Source organism: Vombatus ursinus, unplaced genomic scaffold (genome assembly GCF_900497805.2).
Source record: "Vombatus ursinus unplaced genomic scaffold, bare-nosed wombat genome assembly UNPS02014781.1, whole genome shotgun sequence".
Lineage (NCBI taxonomy): Eukaryota > Metazoa > Chordata > Mammalia > Diprotodontia > Vombatidae > Vombatus > Vombatus ursinus.
In genome coordinates, this window is record NW_020954559.1 from 27895410 (window position 1) to 27916549 (window position 21140).

Sequence of the window (21140 nt, forward strand, 5' to 3'; positions counted from 1 at the left end):
TGACACAGTGGACCAATAAGACCAGTAAGTGGACTGATAAAACACTGGTCTGATATTGAGTCAGGAACACCTGAGTTCACATCTGGCATCAGATTCTTACTAGCTGTGTTACTCTGGACAAGTCACTTAATCTCTACCTCAGTTTCCTTATTGGTAAAATGCATATAATAACACTACTTATCTCCAATGGTTTTGTGAGGATAAAAATAAAAGACTATCGGTAAAGATCTTTGCAAACCTTAAAGCACTATATAAATGCTAGCCATTATTGTTGGGATAGTGTCTATGAATTCATCAAAAAGAAGAAAAATTCAAAAGCACAATTTAAACAGGCTGTTGTTCAAACAATCTGCCATGTAGCCTCACCTCTTAAATCCCCACCCCACCCCACCCCTGCTCATGGAGCCAATAGAATATACTTGAATGAAAAGCTGGCTGATTTGGTTACTATGCTATTGTTTTCAAAGTTATAATCATTCATAAGGGAAAGAGAAGTAGAAACAGTGTGAATTTACAACACATAAATGTCAATTCAGGACACCTGTGAGGTATTGAAGGCTTTGCCTTCCACCTAGCAGTTTCACATGGGCAAAATATGGGTAATAACAAAGAGATCAATCTTGTATTTGAAAGTGCATAATAATTAAACAGTAATTACTTTCTTGATCAATATCATTATGCACTAATTAGTCTAATTATTTGAAAATGGCATTAATATTACTGAGAAAGATCACTGATTTAGATTTGGAAGAAACTTTAGATTTCACTCAATACCATGCCCTCTTTCTGAAATTATGGAAACTGCGGCTCAAAGAATAACTTGCCCAAGGTCACAAACATAGTAAATGGTAAAGCCAGTATTATGGATCTTCTGACACCAAATCATTCATTCTCTCCACTCTATCATGGTCCCTTCCATTTTAACCAGGAGAAAATTATGTACGTATGTCTGTGTGTCTTTGTGTGTATCTGTTTATGTGTATATGCACATAAATCCATTTGTGTGTATATTCATTTATTACCTTTATATGTGTGTGTATTTATATATATATATGTATATATATATGTATATGCATATGTGTGTGTATCTCTCTCTCTCTCTCTGTGTATTCCATCTCCCCAAAGATTATTGAACTTAGAGATGGAAGGGATTTAGAGGATCATCGAACCCCTCAAGTTATGGGTTCCCTCTTCCCAATTTCAATGTTACCAGTGAAGAACAGATAGGATGATCTGCATATTTGTTTTTATTTTTTTTCCTGGGTACTCCAGGCTATTAAACCTTGTATTTAGGCTGGCTTCATTAAATATGTATGTCTTTAGAAATCTGACTCTTAATATATATTACAAACAATGTGCATTCGCAGCAATTATATTCTCTCTAATGGGCTCTGTAATAGTAATACCACCATGGAAAAGCATATGAAGAAGGTAAAATGCTAAAAATATCAGTATATCAGATTCTTTTAAGTGATAGCCCAATAATTTATATATGGGAAAGCTACTAACAGTCTGCAATGTGACCTTAGATTATGGAAGAAAGTGAAATATTGAAATTCATCTTTGTTCTTTTTTTCAAAGATAGAAGCCAACAAGAGTACAAGCACAAGAAAACAAAGGATTAGGTCATCACAATGTCATTTTGTCACTGAGCTGTAGATATGAACTTTTTCAAAACTTAGGGAAGAACTTTTTAACATGAACAAATCACTCCTGAATAATCTATGGTTAGGTTGTGGCAGAATATTTAATGTAAATACGTACACATGTAGTATGTACATATATACAGATACAGACACAAGTAGAATTACGTGTATAAACCATAATGCAATATTCATACACATTAATATATGTTGTATCTATACATGTATGTATGGACATATAAATATTTGTCTACTAATACCTATGTTTAAATTCATGTGCATATATACATACATACATGCATATATGCATACATACACACATATCTTATGGATATAGTTGTCTATACTTCTTCTTGGAAATAAACTTCAAAAGCAATACTGAGTGAAAACACTTGCATTGACAAAAAAAAAAAGAATGTCTCTCTCTGTTGCTCTGAATCTATTTGTCCTGCATATGATGAGTCTGTGATGACAGGGATAATGACATGCCCTGTACAGTTGCTAAAACCACAACGTGTGGGTCTGGAATGATTACAAGTTTGGGTTTTTGTGTGTTGTGTTTTTTTTTTTCATTTGAGCTGCTTTTTTTTTTTTAACATGAACCACTGAACTTTTCTGGTGTGTTATGAGTTGTCAGCAGATGCCCGACATGCCAAGATTGATTATGACAAGGTGTCTGGGTCATCACTAGAGATGCTTTATACAGTGCTAAGATGCACAAGGAGGCATAGCATCATCAGAAGAGGAGCTCAAGTTTGCATTAAATTTAACTTTGATTTTATAAAAGCATTCTGAGTAAATAGGGATTAACTGCTTACTTTACATGTATTATTACTATTATTTTTATTGTTGCTGTTTAAGAGGAAGTCATGAGACCTGTAATAGTACAATGCAAATACATTTTTTAAGCACAACTCTAAAACTTGTTGACATTTCCCATTCTGGCTAAGTACCTATGCAAACTACAGCATAGAGATAGGGGGACTTATGTTTAAATAGTACTTGAACATGGTTCACTTCACCTCCCTGAAACACAATGTCTTATATACCAGGAGAATCAATTTCAGAGAATCTTTGAGATGATCAAATTCAAGTCAATGAACATTTTGTTAAGCATCTACTGATTGTTTTTTGCTAGACAATGAGGATATAATGATAAAAACAAAAGTAATCCCTTCTCCCAATCCAAAAATATTTTACAGAATAATAAATACATACTATATACAAAGTAAACATAAGCATACTTAGTACTTGAGATATCAGGAAAGTATTTATGGGAATGGAGTATTGAGCTTAGTGTGAATGTAGCTTAGGGATGCCAAGATACAGAGGTGAGGAAGGAAAACTTTCAAGAAAAGAGGGGCAACCTCTACAAAGCTTCATGAGCAGGAAATAAAATGTTGTATACAAGGAAAAAATTAATTAAAACAAAATAACCAGAATGCAGAGTACATGAGAGGAAATTATATAAAATAAGTCTGGGAAAATAGATTGGAGGTAGATTGTGAAGTTCTTAAAATGAACTCAAGTATTAAAAGTACTCTGAGGAAGGCAAGGATCTATGATTTTTCCTGTATGTAGAACTCTGTTCATCCAAAGGAGATGGCTACATCTCTGATTAATTAGATAAATCCCAGAGAATTACCTGAGGCATAAAGAGGTATATAAAGACTAAGCCAAAGTCATATAGTAAGTGGCAGAGGTAGAATTTGAACCAGGGTCTTCTGGATTCTAAACCCAATGCTCTATTGATTATGCTATGAAGTATTTAGTTATTATGCCACTGTACATTGTCATTAATTATTAATATATTTATTAATAATGAATATCATCACAATCATCTCTGACCTTTACAACCACTTCATTTCTCATTTACATTTATCAGAAAGCATTATAATATGGGAGAAAGGGAATTTTCCTAATAACAACCCTTCGATTCAAACCTGAGTTATTTGCATGACCTTCTTTTTGGTAGAGAGAATGGAGAGGTGAGTTGGCAGGAGGAGAGAAGATGCACATGGTTTTATACTATCTTTGGAGAAAAACAAATTTTGGCCAGCAAACACAGAGAGGAAATCTGCCTCCATGATAGGTGCCTGATTTCTACCTTTCTTCGCTAACAACTTTGGGAAATTTCCTTTGGGTGATAACATGTCTTCTCTCTTGGGTTTACTGAGATACATTGCTTCCATTTAGAGAAGTTCTTCAGTCTGTGTGTCACCAGGTATATTCTAGTCTATATAACTTCTCTGTTTTCTGTATGTAACCTGATTGGAAAAATAGATTTCCTTGCTATTCAGTATTTGTAAAGTATAAGTAGAATTTGGTGGTAAATGGTAAAGGCTTTAGATGTAAATTTGGAACTCCTCTTCCTCTGTGAGAAATAGAGACCAAGAAAGTGTCTTGAACCTTAGAAGAAAATAATTTATCATAGACTAGTGTAATACATGTGTTCTTGTCTCACTCTTTCAAAGCCAAGCAAAGCATGTCTGTCAGTTATGGTTCTGGTGTGTAACCCTGAAAGGTTGAGGTATATTTCTTCACTTCTACCAGAACTTGAACTTCTAGTGGCTTTGTTCTTATTGTTAGGTGACAATTACTAAAGTCCCAGGAACATTTATCCACTTGTTATCAATTAGCTTTTAAAAATGATATATCCTTCAAAGATACAGCAAGAACAAATGTGCAAGCATTTTTCCAGTATTTTTAAGGCATACTCTCTTTCACAAAACCACAATCTCTAAGAGAGTAGATGCAAAGCATAGCTCGATTTCTACATAATTCATCTTCACATGGAGCATGACTATTAGGTGAATTCTTCTGCTGGGCTAGAGTCTCTAAAGTTACCTTTGTTCTTCATGGCATTTCTATTAAGCTGGCTGCAACACCTTGGCTGGACCCTAGGCTCTGGAATGTCAGGATACTAGAGCACCTTTTGAATCCAATATGTTGTGAAGATTCAATCACTTTCATCTGGAAAGGAAAAGATCAAGCACAAAGGCATATGTATGTTGTCCGTACAGGTCATGTGATAATTTAAAAATTAATTTAATTTAAATTTAAATTTAATTTAATTAAAAAAATATGAAACATTTTATTAGAGAAAAATTATATATACACACAGAAAGGAAAAATCTTTCAAAGTTAAAAAAACACTTTTTTTCAGAAGTAAAAATTTGCTTAATATTCAGAAATTAATATGTAATATTCTATAGTACACATAATTAACTGAAAATAAACTACATATTCAAGCAAAAATGAGTATGGTCCACAAGTAAAACAATTTCACAATATAGATATATTAATTTACATTTACTATCACTAGGACTTAAATCTATATCAATTAATGAAAAAAGATAAGCATTTCATGTTTGTTTCCTTTAAGAATGTAGAAGTTCAATGTCTAATAAGACAAACAGGATATTAGAATAACTATACAGCTCAATGTAATGTCCAAACATAATATAAATCAAGCAAATTATAGACCTTTATTTTACTCACTCCTCAGGCTGAAGTGGAGAGATGTATTAGATACAAAATTGTATCTGAAAAAAAATATAATCTATTGGGATACATAGAGAAGATAAGGAGATAAAATTTAACAACTTTGTTTTCTATTTAGGAGAAAGGAGAGTTAAGTCCATAAACAGGGTTGATAGGGCTATTTAGGTTAATTATAAAGTGTTGCTTTTATGTTTTAAGATTCAGTTTCTTCATTCTCACTCTCATTATCCTCTTCATCTTCATCCTTTTTGTAGTAGTCATCGTTGTCATCATCATCATCATCATCATTATCATCGTCATCATCATCATCTTTCTCTTCCATAAGCATCTTCAGGTATTTTCTGGCTAAAATGTTCCTTGGTAATATGCCTGAAAGAAATTAAAGGTTTTGGGGCAGCGCGATGACGCAGTGGGTAGAGCACCAGCCCTGGAATCAGGAGGACCTAAGTTCAAATTCGGCCTCAAACACATAATACTTCCTAGCTGTGTGACTCTGGGAAGTCACTTAGCCCCAGTTGCCCTCACCAAAAATAAATTAAATAAAATAAATTAAAGGTTTCTGACTCTTCTCTAATATTTGATAAATCACTGTAAATAAGCACTTTTTTTTTCTCTTTTACACTATCTTGCTTGTAGGAATAGGTGGCTAGATATTGAACAAAGAGTTGCTTCCGTTTGAATGTGGGTATATCCTAAGTTCAGATAATTCACACAATTGCCAACCAGAAAATGAAGCCAATGAGTTCAGAGTTATGAAACTGGCAAGACTGCTTTTTTGCTCAATTCCTCTGTTTATATCCTTGTCTGTGAATATCATTGGCTCCTGATTAATGCTGTACACCTTAGAGAAGCTCTTCATGATCACCTGGATTTGGCCAAGGGCAACAAAACCAGCCACTGGTTAATGTGTTTCTCTTTGCCATCCCTTTTGGTACACCACTTTGCCATTCCCTTTCCACCCATCACTCACCTCCTACCTGGTAGCAGAAGCAGAAATCATAGGGTAACCATTACTGCTGCTACCAATGCAGCTGTAAAGACCTCCCTCAGAGCTATCCATGAGGCCCCAACTACCTTTTCTGTGTTGCATATGGGTAGGCTTTGATGGAGATTTCGTGGATCTTGCCCACCTTTCTCCATGGGAGGCATTGATTTCAGTCTGACCAGAATATGAGTAGAATCCACAAGTCTGATCACTCTGTTCTCCTCAAAGAGGATTATCTAGTTTCAAATTATATCTTTCTGCCCCCACTAAATATTTCTAGTATTAAAAAAAATGTCTCTCACAGGTTCAAATCTCATTAGGTTGCCCAGCTAATACAACTTCTCCAAGTGAAGGACCCTAGGAAACTTAATTACAGAATTGTGATGACAAGTAAGGAAACTTCAGATGCATTGAAGCATGTGTAGATATTCTTTTACTAGTTATAACCTGCTAAGAACATGGAGAATAGAAAGCTCTCTGATTTCAGAGACTTTCGAACAAGCCTGATTCCTTCACCCAGAGTCTCCAGTAAGACATACTGTTATAAAAGGAAAGAATTTTAAGGTCTTCATTCCCTTCTATGTATCCCAATAAATTATATTATTTTGGGGGTTCTGTTAGACACTGAACTTCTATATCCTTAAAGGAAGCAAACATATTTTTCATTAATTGATGCAGATTTAAGCTCCAGTGATAGTAAATGTAAATTTATATGTATGTGTACACACCCACACACACACACACACACACACACACACACATATATTATATATAGGTATGAACAATTTTACTTATGGACCATATTCATTTTAGTTGAATATGTAGTTTATTTTCAGTTAAATATGTGGCCCATAGCATATTACGTATTAATTTCTGTATAGCAAGAAATTTTTTACTGTTTGATCAAAGCACTTTTTTATACTTCAAGATTTTTTCCATTCTGTGTCTGTATATATACAGACACATGCATTATATATAATTTTCCCAAATAAAATATTTCATAATTTTTTAAAAATGTACATATATATGACCTTGATGGACAATACACATACCCTACTCTGAGAAAAAGGGGAAGGACGGGTTATGAATTAGAGGTAGATTTAGGGAAGTAGAGTACATATTATTTTTCCCTCACTTCAAAAAATTAAAAGGTAAGGAGGTATACATATTGTCATTGGGAAATGTGGAAGTAGGCAGACTCCTAGGATGCAGTTACATAAGGTTCAATTATTCTTCTACATGAGAATATTGAAAAAGTGTACATAGATACTTTTTCATTGCTTTCTGCTATATCTATAGTCATAATTCTTCATTATGAATTCATAATCCATCTTAACATCTCTAATCTAAATATTACTTGCTCCTTCAATTGATTTTTACAAAACATGGTTTAGAGCAGAGCTGTCAAACGCATAGTCAACACTCCTAGAACACTGCAGAGTATGACCAGAAATAGATTAAAATGTAATGGGGAAGTACTCAACTAAATAAATAAAAATATCATAGAATACACATAATGATAATATGTCATTTTCTACGTCAATATATGGCCCACAGGAATCTTTATGTATAATTTAGTGATCTCCATTTCTTTTTGAGTTTGCATAACTGGTTTAGGGCAGGAATTCTTAACCTGAGGAACAGATTTCAAGAGGTTTTTAAAATTAAATGGGAAAAAAAACATATCTTTATTTTTACTAATCTCTAATTGATATTTAGAATTTCCTTTGATGGTTTAAAACATTATTCTGAGAAGGGGTTTATAGGGTTCACCAAATTTCCAAAGAGTTACATGACTCCTAAAAGTTTAAGAACTGCTAATTTTAAAATCTGCTAACCATTTTGAGTGTTATCCTGTTACCAGAGGATATAACCAGATAACATTCCATTTTGCCCATGCATTGTTAAAATATTATTCTCAAAACTGAACATATTATTCCACACGCGGTCAAATCAGCTCAAAGGACCTTGGTTCTATTATTTTTTGTTCGCAAGACATCTATTAAGACATTCTAAAAAAATAGAAGCTTTGAGAGGGAGCATGGGATCTGACACATGAAATTGTTGTTTAATAAATTTAATTTCTTCAAAATACAAGATGAAATAAAGTTGAAAAGGATTAAAGGGAAGGATACCAATTGTGAGGCCATTCATGTAATACCAGGCCTGGTGTGATAAAGGCATAAAACTAGGAAGGGAACAGCAGGATATGAAAATAAAGATTAGATACAAGAGATGTTTGAAAAATTGACACAATGAGGCTTACTGATTGATTGTGTTGGAGGCAATTAAGGGAAAAAATTCAGAGATGACACCATGGTTTATAGCCTGCATAGGGAAAATGGGATTGGTAGTAAAAACTGAATATAACACCATCTTGTGTACCAATGCTAATTTTGCATGGGAATCCAACTGTGTGGAAACTTTTGAAAGCTGGATAGAGATCATTTAGTTAATTGGAAAAACCTTTCCTAGTGGAGAAATGCTGTGTCTTATACACTTCAGACTCAATTGATTCAAATAAAATAGACATAAATATTAAAACTAATTAGACTCAGTTATTGTCTCTTGCAAGAGATGCAGCAGGATATATCCAGTTAAACTTAAAACAAGCTTTCTGGTTTAGCAGAGAGAACAGGTGGAAGGGAAATTCCCTACCTTGAGATATATATGAAGATCATCTATTTAGCAAGAATTAGGAGTAGTATTTTCTGAAGCCTAGGAGTCAGATGAAATACCTTGGAAACTTCTTTCTGCATTCTCTGAATCTACTGAACAATTAAAGAAGTTTAATCGCAGAGTTAAATTATACACACACACATACATATATATATATAAATATATATATGTATATCTTCATATGTATATATATATATATTATCTTACATATGAAGACATACATATTATTTACATAGCTATGCATACATATGTGTATATATATTATGTGTGCATTCATATATATGTGTATATATATATATATATGTGTGTGTGTATAATTTAACTCTGCGATTAAACTTCTTTAATTGTTCAGTTTCTCACAGTTTTTACTCCAGCATCAACATGGAATCTATAGAGACTGATGCATCTGAGGCAAAAATTGCTTTTGCCAGTAGGGAGAATGATTTCCTTTAAATATGTTTATCAAGTTAGCCTCAGACCAATGTGGCTGTCATGTAGTAATTACATATAATTAGAGAGGGTTTTTTTCTGTGTTCATCTGACCTAAATTTTGACCGAAGTGAATGGGAAAATGGCAATTTGGAAGGGTGATTTGGTGACCAGATTGAGTGGGATACTATACATCCTCTATACCTTACCGAATAATGAATGTCTCATTGTTTAAGAGAATTGGTTCTAGAAAATGTGCATCTTTTTGTTCCTCCCTTCCAATCCCAGGCGAATTCATATAATAACAAAGAGAACAAAACTATTTATTTCACATAATCACATTTAGATGGAATGAATTACACACAAACACACACATCTATATATCCATCTATACATCCATCCATCTATCTATCTATCTATCTATCTATCTATCTATCTATCTATCTATCTATCTATCTATATGGCTAAGTAAAAAATAATATTATGAAGGAGAGAACAGTAACCAATGGAGGAGGAGATGATCAGGCAAAACTTCCCATAGGAAATGGCTCCCTAGCTGAACCCAGAAGAAACCTATGTAAGAGAGGAATGTTTTCTTAGAATGTTGACTTTGAAGAAAATATAGTAGGACAGTTTGTCTAGAAGAAGAATGAGTGAGATAAAGTAATATGAAATAAGTCTAGAGCCATATTATTTTATTTAAATTTTAGTCTGAGGAAATCACTGTTTATCCTAGAGACAATAAGGAGTCATTGAACACTCCTGAGTAGATTTTTATGTAACATTGAGACAGAAGTACATTTTGGCCCTCAGAGTGTGCCATCACATGGGCTACCTAGTTGTTGCCTTTACTTTTCATAAACCAATATCTGTGCTCATGTTAAAAAAAAAAAAAAACAACTATGTATCATTCTGTACTTTGATTGATCATTTCTCCATCAGGAAGTAAGTAGTAGGTTTTATCACTGATTTCCCAGAAACATTGGACTGATTTGAATTCTTAAGACTTATTTTGATTTAAATCTTATTTTATAAAACATCTATTGAGGACTTCTGAGGGCAAAGCCAAGATGGCAAAGCAGAGACAGCAGTAGAGTCAAGCTCTCCAAATATTCCCTTCCCCTAAGCTTTAAAATAACACCTCTTACCAAATTCTGGAGCAACAGACCCAACAAAAAGTTGAGGTAAGACATTTTTTTCCAGCCCAAGACAACTGAGGAGGTTAGAAGGAGAAGTCCATAACACTTCCAGTCACAAGGGAGCAGTGACTAAACTTTTTCCCTAGATGACACCATCTTCTAAGCAGTGAAAACTTTCAAAACCCCAGAACTAGTTCTGAAAACAACAGTGAGAAAAAAAACCTGATATCCCACCACACCTGAGGAACAGAGCCTAACATAGTTTTCAAAGTAAGAAATTGACTGGAAAAAGGAACCAAAGACAAGAAAGAACCTAACCATAAAAATCTACTATGGTGAAAGGGAAAATCAAGACACAAACTCAGAAGAAAAAGAAAAAAAAAAGTCAAAATAGCTACTAGCAAAGCCTCAAAGAAAAAGTGTGAATTTGACACAAGCTCAACAATTCCTTCAATCCAAAATTTAAAAAAAGTGGTAGAGGGAAAATTGGGAAAAAATGAGAGAATGTAAGAAAATTATGAAAATACAATTAATAGCTAGGTAAAAGAGAAACAAAAGTGCTGAAGGAAATAACATCTTAAAAAATAAAACAGAATTGGCCATGTGGAAAAGGAAGCACAAATGCTCTCTGATGAAAATAATTCCTTAAAAATTGTAATAGGACCCACAAATGAAGAAAAAGTAGAAACAGATCTAATTAAAAGTGATAAACAGGGAAACCACATCTTGTTAAAAGGCACCATCAATACTAAATGTATATGCACCAAACAATATAGCATTCAAATTCTTAAAGGAAAAGTGAAATGAATTAACTGAGGAAATAGATAAAAAAAAACTATACTAAAGGGATACTACAAATTTCACCTCCCAAGGCTAGATAAATCTAACTATAAACTAAGTTAGGAAGAGGTATAGGACATAAATAGAGTTTTAGAAAAGTTAGATATGATTAACCTTTGGAGAAAATTGAATGAAAATAGAAAAGAATATACCTTTTCTCAGTCGTATGTGGCATCTTTACAAAAGTTGAATATGTATCAGTGCATAAAATCTTCACAGTGAAAAGCAGAAAAATTAAATGCATTGTTTTTGGAGCATAATGCAATCAAAATTGAATCTAATAAAGGGCTGTGAAGGAATACATAAAATGGATGCTAAATTAGCTACTTTTAAAGAATGAGTAGATCAAAAAACAAATCATAGAAATTATCAACAATTTCATTAAAGAAAATGACTGCAATAAAACAACATGCCAAAATATGTTTAACTCAGCCAAAGTAGTACTTAGAGGAAAACATATCTCTAAATACATACATCAGTAAAAGATAGAAAGAACAAATCAATGAATTAGACATGCAACTAAAAAAAACTAGTAAAAGAACAAATTAAATATCTTTTATTAAACACCAAATGGACATCCTGAAAATCAAAGGAGAGATTAATTAAATTGAAAATTTAAAAAAAAATGATTTAATAAAACTAGGTCTGGTTTCATGAAAAAAAATGATAAAATAGATAAACCACTCATTGACTTGATTTAAAAAGAAAAAAGAAAACCAAATTACTAGTATTAAAGTGAAAAGGGTGAATGCATCACCAATGAAGATGAAATCAAAGCAATTATTTGAAGTTATTTTGCCTAATTACATACTAGTAAAACTAACAGTCTAAGTGAAATGACTGAATAGTTACAAAAATATAAAATGTTCAGATTAATAGAAAATGAAACAGAATATGTAAGTTAGGCTCTTAGCAAAATAAATTGAACCAGCAAAAAATGAGAGCCTTAAGAAAACATTTCTAACATTGGATAGATTTCCAGATGAATTCTACCAAACTTTCAAAGAACAATTAATACTGATACTAAAAAAATACTTTTGTAAAAAGGGATTTTACAAAATTTCTTCTATAAAACAAGAGAGACAGAGACAGAGACAGACAGACAGAGAAAGACCGAGACAGAAAGAGACAGAGACAGACAGAGACAGAGAGACAGACAAAGAGAGACAGAGAGATAGCTTTGCTACATAAAAAAAAAAAAACTATGGGACAATTTCTCTAATGAATATCCATGAAAATATTTGAAATGAAATCCTGAAATCCCATCTAGAAGATTGTAGCAATATATCATAAAGATCATACACTATTACCAGATGGAATTTATATATCAAGAATGCCAGACTGGTTCAATATTGAGTAAAAATATAAACATCATTGAACATATTATTAACAAAACAACAAAAATCATGTGATTATATTAATAGATGCAGAAAAAAAATTCTAACAAAAAAGTCAGCTATTCAAATTAACAACACTAGAAAGCACAGGAATAAATGAAGCCTTTCTTAAAATGATAAGTTGCATCTTCCTCAAACCAAAATCAAGCATTATTATATGTAATGGGGATAAACTAGGTACCTTCCAAATAAGATCAGGATTGAAGCAGGTATGTCCATTATCATCACTAGCATTTATTCTCATGCTAGAAATGCTAGCTAGAGCAATAAGACAAGAAAAATAAATTGGAGGAATAAAATTAGGTGATGAAGAAACAAAACTATCAGTTTTTGCGGATGTTATTATTATATTCTTAGAGAACTCTAGAAAATCAACTAAAAAAACTAGTTGAAAAGTAAATAAATTAAAACTAAATTTAAAAATTTAACAAAGTTGCAGGCTATAAAATAAACCCACATAGATCAATAGCATTTTAATATGTTACCAACAAAGTCCAGCAGAAAAAGATAGAGAGAGAAAAATCTATTTAAAATAACTGCAGACATTATAAAACATTTGGTGGTCTATCTGCCAAGACAAACCCAGGGATTATATGAACACAATTACAAAACACTTTTCAAACACAAAAAGAGATTAAACAATTGGAGAAATATTAATTGTTCATGGGTAGACTGAGTTAATATAACAAAAATGACAATTCTCCTTAATTTATTTAGTGTCCTACCAATCAAATAACCAATGATTTATTTTATATTTTTATAAAGCTTGAAAAATTAGAAGAAATTTCATCTGGAAGAACAAAAGACCATGAATATCTAAGATATGAATAAAATTCTGATGGAAGGGGATCTAGAAATACCAGATTTCAAACTATATTACAAAATTGTATTCATGAAAAATCTAGTACTGGCTAAGAAATGGAGTGGTTAATCAGTGGGAAATGATCAGAGTAATCTACTTTTTGATAAACTCAAAAGATGGACCCTTGTCCACTTTGAGGACAAAAACTCATCATTTGAAAAAAAAAATTGCTGGAAAAATTGAAGAACAGTTTGACAGAAACTAGGCCTAGACTAACATCCTACACTGTGTATCAAAATAAAGCCAAAATGAGTACACAATTTAGAAAATAAAGATGATATAATTAAATTAGGAGAGAATAGAAAATTTTATTTGTCAGATTTATGACTAAGAGAAGAGTATATGACCAAACAAGATATGGAGAGGATCATGGGAAATAAATAATTTTGATTACATTAAAATAAAACATTTATTTTTTGCAAAAAAACAAAACAATGCAGCCAAAATTAGAAGCAAAGCAGGAAACTGGGGGGAAATTTTTAGCAAGTTTCTCTGATAAAGACATCATTTGTCAAATATATAATGAACCAAGTCAAAATGTAAAAATAATAGCCATTCCTCAATTTATAAATTGTCAAAGGATGTGAAGATACAATTTTCAGATGAAGAAATTAAAGCTATTAATAGTCACATGAAAAAATCCTCAAAATCACACTTCGTTAGAGAAAAACGACTCTGAGGTATCACCTTACGTGCTATTAGATTGTATAACATGACAGAAAAGAAAAATGATAGATTCTGGAGGGGACTGGAAAATTTGGGACAATAATGCACTCTTGGTGGAGTTCTGAACCAGTCTGAATATATACATACATACATACATACATATATATATATATATATATATATATGTATACACACATACACACACACACCTTTTGACACAGAAATACCACTACAAGTCTCTATTGGAAAGAGGTTTTTTTCTTAAAGGAAAAGAACCTTTACATACAAAAAATATTGATGACAGCTGTTTTTTGTGGTGGCAAGAATTGGATATTGTGGGGATGCCAATCAACAGGGTAATGGCTAACAACTTGTGGAATATGGTTGTGATGGAATACTATTGTGCTATAAAAATGAAGGGCAGTACAATTACAAAAACAAAGCAAAACAAAACAAAACAAAAAAACCAAACTTGAGAAGACATAAACTGATACAAAGTGAAGCGAGCACAACCAGGGAAATATTGAACATGCTAACAGCAACATTTTAATGATAATCAACTGTGAAAGACTTAGCTACTCTGATCATATTGGGAAATATTGAACATGCTAACAGCAACATTTTAATGATAATCAACTGTGAAAGACTTAGCTACTCTGATCAATACAATGACCCAAGACAATTCTAAAGGAATCATGTTGAAAAATGCTATCCACCTCCAGAGAGAGAGATCTGATAAATTGAGTGCAGATTAAAGCATAGATTTTTCTCTTTCTTTATGTTTCTTCTTATTTTTTGGAAAAACATGGCTAATACAGACATGTTTTGAATGATTTCAGATGTATCATTGATATGATATTACTTATCTTCTCAATTCAAAAATTCTCAACAATTTTTAAAATTGTTATTAAAAATAGATGCATATATACATAAATGGTTTTAGGGGAAAAAAAACAACCTATTTTACTTCAGGCACCTAAGTGATGCAGTAAGTAGAGCACTGTGCCTGGGGTCAGGAAGATCTGAGTTTAAGTATAGTATTAGACACTTACTATTTTCTCATAGGCAAATCCCTTACTTCTTTCTGTTTTGGTTTCTTCAACTGTAAACTGGTGGTAATAACAGCAACTACTTAACAGAGTTGTTAGAATCAAATGAGACAACATTTGTAAAACATTTATGACAGTATCTGGCATATAGTAAGAGCTTAATAAATGGTTATTCTCTCCATCCTCTTTTCCAATGTTCTTATTCTTACATAAATTGTTTCTGTATTCTGCTTACTTTACCCTGTATCAATCTGTAAATATTTTCTTAGTTTATTTTTAATTTTAAATAACACAATAATGTTCCACTGCATTAATATAGCATACATTGTTGTCAATCTTCAAATGATTCAGAGATGACATTAAATTTTATAGCTTCAGTATGGAAAAAACTGGAAATGGTAGTAAAAACTGAATATAACTTCACTAGCCTATAAGGAGGCTATATCTACATCTGCTAAAATTACAACTATTATTTACAGGATTTCTGACTAAACACAAGCTAGTATCGTGGAATTAATGAAGTTAAAACTAGAAGGGACTTTAGATATCAACAGTCTAACCCATTCTTTTTTTAATGGGTGTCCCCAAAACCTACTTCAATTTTAAGTTTTAATAGTTTAAAATAATCTGAAACTTTAATAGCTTAAAGCTACAGTTAGACTTTGAGGACACTGTGTATAGCTGATAAGAATGATTCCCTGAGACACAAAGTAAATTGATTACCTGAGGTCTTACAAATCAAACAGTGTACCAAGGTACACTACATCCTGGAAGAGTGTTCTTTCACTATCTGATGCTACTTCTCCACAATAATTGAATAAGATAATCTGTTTACTCTATGTTAGAGATGTCTTTTCTACTTTCTGACACTAGTACATTTAGTGATCCCTTAAAAAATTCCCAAGACTAGTTTGCATTGAAATGACATCGTTCACACGAGCTTAGATATCCTCTATATGAAGCATTTTGAAGAAACTATAAATTATATGCATCCCAGACAATTGGAATCAAAATTAGTATGTCTAGGTGCCATCTGTTTAGCTACATAAAGTGTGAAAATATTAACACCAGAAGGTCATTTCTATGAACATTGCTCAGCAAGAAACAGAATAGATCCCATTGAGAATTCTTTAAAATACATTTGAATCCTCACACTAGCTGCCTACTTTGTCTTTATAAGTAGAGGGTATTTTCAATTGTGACGATTCCCACATGAGAATGTGAAATACATGGATGATTGCCAATGTCTTTTTACAGTTACCTAGGAAAAAGGTGAGGAAGATATAGGGCCACAGGGAGCAGGTGGTGAGTGTCTCCCTCAAGCACACATAAGCATATCCTGAGGTTACACAGGAAGAAAAGCTGAGATTGTCCCCAGAGTCCCTAACATAACAGATGGAGAGAATGAACTAATTACTCTGGGGTAAAGCAAACACCTATTCTCTCCAAAGGGTAGCATGACAATTCAAGCCCATGGTGCTTCTACTAGTTTTATTTGGAAATCATTCAGAATAGACTTTCACTTTTCTTCATCTCAATATATAAACAACTATTTTAAATTCCATTTTTTTCTTTGGATCTTTAATATAAATCCCATTTTTCATTACCAAAGATATGCCAAAGATTTGCATTTTCTGTCATTATTTTTAACCTCCCAATTGCCCATTTGATGCCACAGATATATTTCTTTCATCATCAAACACTCATTTAACTTCTATTTGCCTTAATGCCTAATTTTAAATGGGTATAGTACCTACCTCCTAGGGTTGTTGTAAGATCAAATGAAATATTTGTAATGTGCTTTGCTCAATACCTGGCACATAGGAAACACTTAGTAAATGTTTCCTTCCTTCTTCCCTTCATTCCTCTCTTTCTCTCTCCCTCCTTCCTTCCCTTCCTCCCTCCCTCTTTCCTTCCTTCCTTCTTTTTCCTTCCTTCACTTCTTCCTTTTTTCCTTTCCTTTGTCCTTTCCTTTGCTCCTTCAGTCCTCATTAAGAAATTCAATGAAGGGACAGCTAGGTGACACAGTGGATAGAGCTCTGGCCTTGGAGTCAGGAGGACCTGAGTTCAAATCTGACCTCAGACACTTGATACTTACTAGCTGTGTGACCCTGGGCAAGTCACTTAACCCTGATCACCTCACCAAAAGAAAAAAAAAAGAAATTAAATGAAGTAATTGTGAATTTCTTTCATATTATATATATATAATATATATAAATATATTCATAGACAAATTTTTAAAAAGTGACAAAATACTTGTTTGTGCCCCCTTTTGTGTTGTTTTTTCTGTATATATTTCAAATATTTCATTTATATTATATATATTTTTTCATTTATATCACCACTCCTAACATTAATTTTTCCCAACAATAAAAATGCAACCTTGCAACAAATATATACTGTGAAGAAAAACTAATCAACACATCAACCATCTCTAAAATGGCCTATCTCCCTCTGAATCTATAGTTCAGGGACTGTCAAACTATATCCTGAGGGCTAAATCTTGCTTGTGGTCTTTTATTTTTTCTATTGTCTTCCAGTTAAGAATGTTCTTTTTTAAATAGATTTTTAAAAATATAATGAAATTTTATTTTTTGTAAATTCTTAATGGCCATACTAAATGAAGTAGCAAGCAAGATTTAGCATAGTTTGCTGAACCCCTACTTTAGGTCATCATTTGTGTTCTAAGAGTAAGTTAGCAATCTTTTGCATAAGGGCTTGAAAGTAACTTACAGTCACTACTTTGATTATAGTTCTTAACTCTTTCAAAGTTAATTTCTTTTACATTATTTTAGTCATGACAATCTCCCCCATCCGTTCTTACTTTCTGATTACACTTTCTTTTTGCTTTTATATTTTTTTAATTTTTTTGTTAATAAATTTATTTATTTTTAGTTTTCAACATTTACTTCCACAAGATTTGGAGCTCCAAATTTTCACCCCATCACGCCCCTTGTCCCCAAGATGGCAAGCATCTGAATAACCCTTCCCCTATTCGGCCTTCCCCTCTATTTCTCCCCCCCTTCTCTTATCCCCTTGCCTTTCTATTTTCCTGTAGGGTAGGATGGATTTCTGTACCCCATTTCCTGTATTTCTTATTTCCCAGTTGCATGTGAAAACATTTTTTTTAAACAAGTGTTTTTAAAACTTTGGGTTTCAAATTATCTCCCTTCCTCCCTCCCCACCCACCCTCATTGAAAACTCAAGCAACTCAATATAGGTTATACATGTGCAGTTATGCAAAACACTTTCATAGTAGACATGCTTGAAAAACTAACTCTATTTCCCTTAATCCTATCCCGCCCCCCTCCATTTATTCTATTCTTTCTTTTGTCCCTGTCCGTCTTCAGAAGTATTTGCTTCTGATACCCCCTTTCTCAATCTGCCCTCTTCTCTATCACCCCCCTACTCTCTTGTCCCCAATCCCCTATTTTCCTGTAGGGTAAGAGAGATTTCCATACCCAGTTGAGTGTGTATGTTATTCCTTCCTTAAGTCAAATCCTATGAGAATAAGGTTCACTCATTTCCTCTCACCTTCCCCCTCCACTGTAAGAGCCTTTTCTTTTTCATCTTTTTTTCTGAGATAATTTACCATGTTCTACCTCTCCCTTTTCCCTTTTCCTAGTATAATCCTCTCTCATCCCTTAATTTTATTCTCCAGATATGACCCCTTCATCTTCAACTCATCCTGAACCCTCTATCTATCTATCTATCTATCTATCTATCTATCTATCTATCTATATATATATATACATATAATTTTTTTCCCTCCAACTACCCTAATACTGACAAAGGTCTCATGAGTTACAAATATCATCTTTCCATGCAGGAATGTAAACAGTTCAATCATAAGTCTCTTATGATTTTCTCTTTCCTGTTTACCTCTTCATGTTCCACTTGAGTCTTGTATTGGAAAGTCAAATTTTCTATTCAGCTCTGGTCTTTTCATCAAGAATGCTTGAAGGTGCTCTATTTCACTGAATGATCATTTTTTTTCCCCTGAAGGACTATTCTCAGTTTTTCTGGGTAGGTGATTCTTGGTTGTAATCCTTTTTCCTTTGCCCCACAAAATTTTATATTCCATGCCCTGTGGTCCCTTAATGTAGAAGCTGCTAAGTCTTGTGTTATCCTGATTGTGTTTCCACAATACTTGAATTGTTTCTTTCTGGCTGCTAGTAGTATTTTCTCCTTGACCTGGGAACTCTGGAATTTGGCTACAATATTCCTAGGAGTTTTCCTTTGGTGATCTCTTTCAGGAGGAGATCAGTGGATTCTTTCAATATCTATTTTGCCCTCTGGTTCTAAAATATTAGGGCAGTTTTCCTTGATCATTTCTTGAAAGATGATGTCTAAGCTCTTTTTTTGATCATGGCTTTCAGATAGTCCAATAATTTTTAAATTTTCTCTCCTGGGTCTATTTTCCAGGTCAGTTGTTTTTCCAATGAGATATTTCACATTGTTTTCTAATTTTTAATTCTTTTGGATTTCTTTTACAGTGTCTTGATTTCTTATAAAGTCACTGGCTTCCAATTGCTCTATTCTAATTTTTAAGGAAGTATTTTCTTCAGTAAGCTTTTGGACTTCCTTTTCCATTCAGCCAATTTTGCTTTTTAGGGCATTCTTCTCCTCATTGGTTTTTTGGACCTCTTTTGCCATTGCTATTTTTTAAGGTGTTATTTTCTTCAGTATTTTTTTGGGTCTCCTTTAGCTAGCTGTTGACTTGTTTTTCAGGATTTTCTTGCATCACTCTCATTTCTCTTCCCAGTTTTTCCTCTACTTCTCTTACTTGCTTCTCAAAATCCCTTTTGAGCTCTTCCAAGGCATGGGACTGATTCATATTTTTCTTGGAGGCTTTGGATGTAGGAGCTTTGACTTTTTTGTCTTCTTCTGGTTGTATGTTTTGATCTTCTTTGTCACCAAAGTAATATAATATAGTCTGACCCTTTTTGCAAGATTTGCTCATGATCCCAGCCAATTACTTGAGTTTTAAACTCTTTGTTAAGGTAAAAGTCTGCTTCCAATGTGGGGAATGTACTGTCCCAAGCTTCAGGGGTTTGTACAGCTGTTTTCAGAGATACAGTTCTTCCAAGGTGCTATAATAAGTGGCCACAACAAGCTCCCCAACACCAGAGCTTCTCCTCGCCCAAGGACCACCCCTCAGAACTGTGACCCAGATCCAAACAGGGGCAAAGCAAGAGACTCCTGTCTTAGCACTGGCAAAGAGATACCTGCAATCCCCCTCTGATCAGCCACTCAATTCCCCCTCAGTCTGTGGGCCAGAAGCTCAGGAGGCAACCAAGATCTGCGCTCAGGACTTGCAGCTGAAACCTAGCTTCTCTCTCCCACTGCAGTCACAGACTTTTCTCACTGACCTTCTAAGTTGTCTTTGGTGTTCGTGTGTTGAGAAGTCTGGAAGCTGCCACAGCTGCCTGTGATTCAATCCTCTGAGGCCTGCTCCAGGTTTGCTGTGGCCTGCATGCCCACACTGAAATGTGCTTCTCTCCCCGCCCAGCGCAATATACCTTTCTGATCAACCATTCAGGGTGTCTTGGGATGAAAATTTGTTTCTCTCTGTCTTTTTATGGGTTCTGCTGCTTTAGAATTTGTTTAGAGCCATTTTTTACACGTATTTGGAGGGGTTTGGGGGAGAGCTCAAGCAAGTCACTGCTTTCCCTCTGCCATCTTGGCTCCGCCCCCAAGAGTGTCCTGATTTCACTTTCATCTCTTCATGTAAGGCTTCCTATGTTTCTCTGAATTCATCATATTCATCATTTCTTTTGCAATATGACTTTTCAATTAATTTCATATTACAAAAATTCTTAGTCATTCTCCAATTGATGGACAATTATTCTGTCTCCATTACCTTCCTACTATACTGTTGTATGGTATAATCATAGATATAATATTGTTAGATCCCCTTCATCCCTACTTCTTTCATGATTTCCAT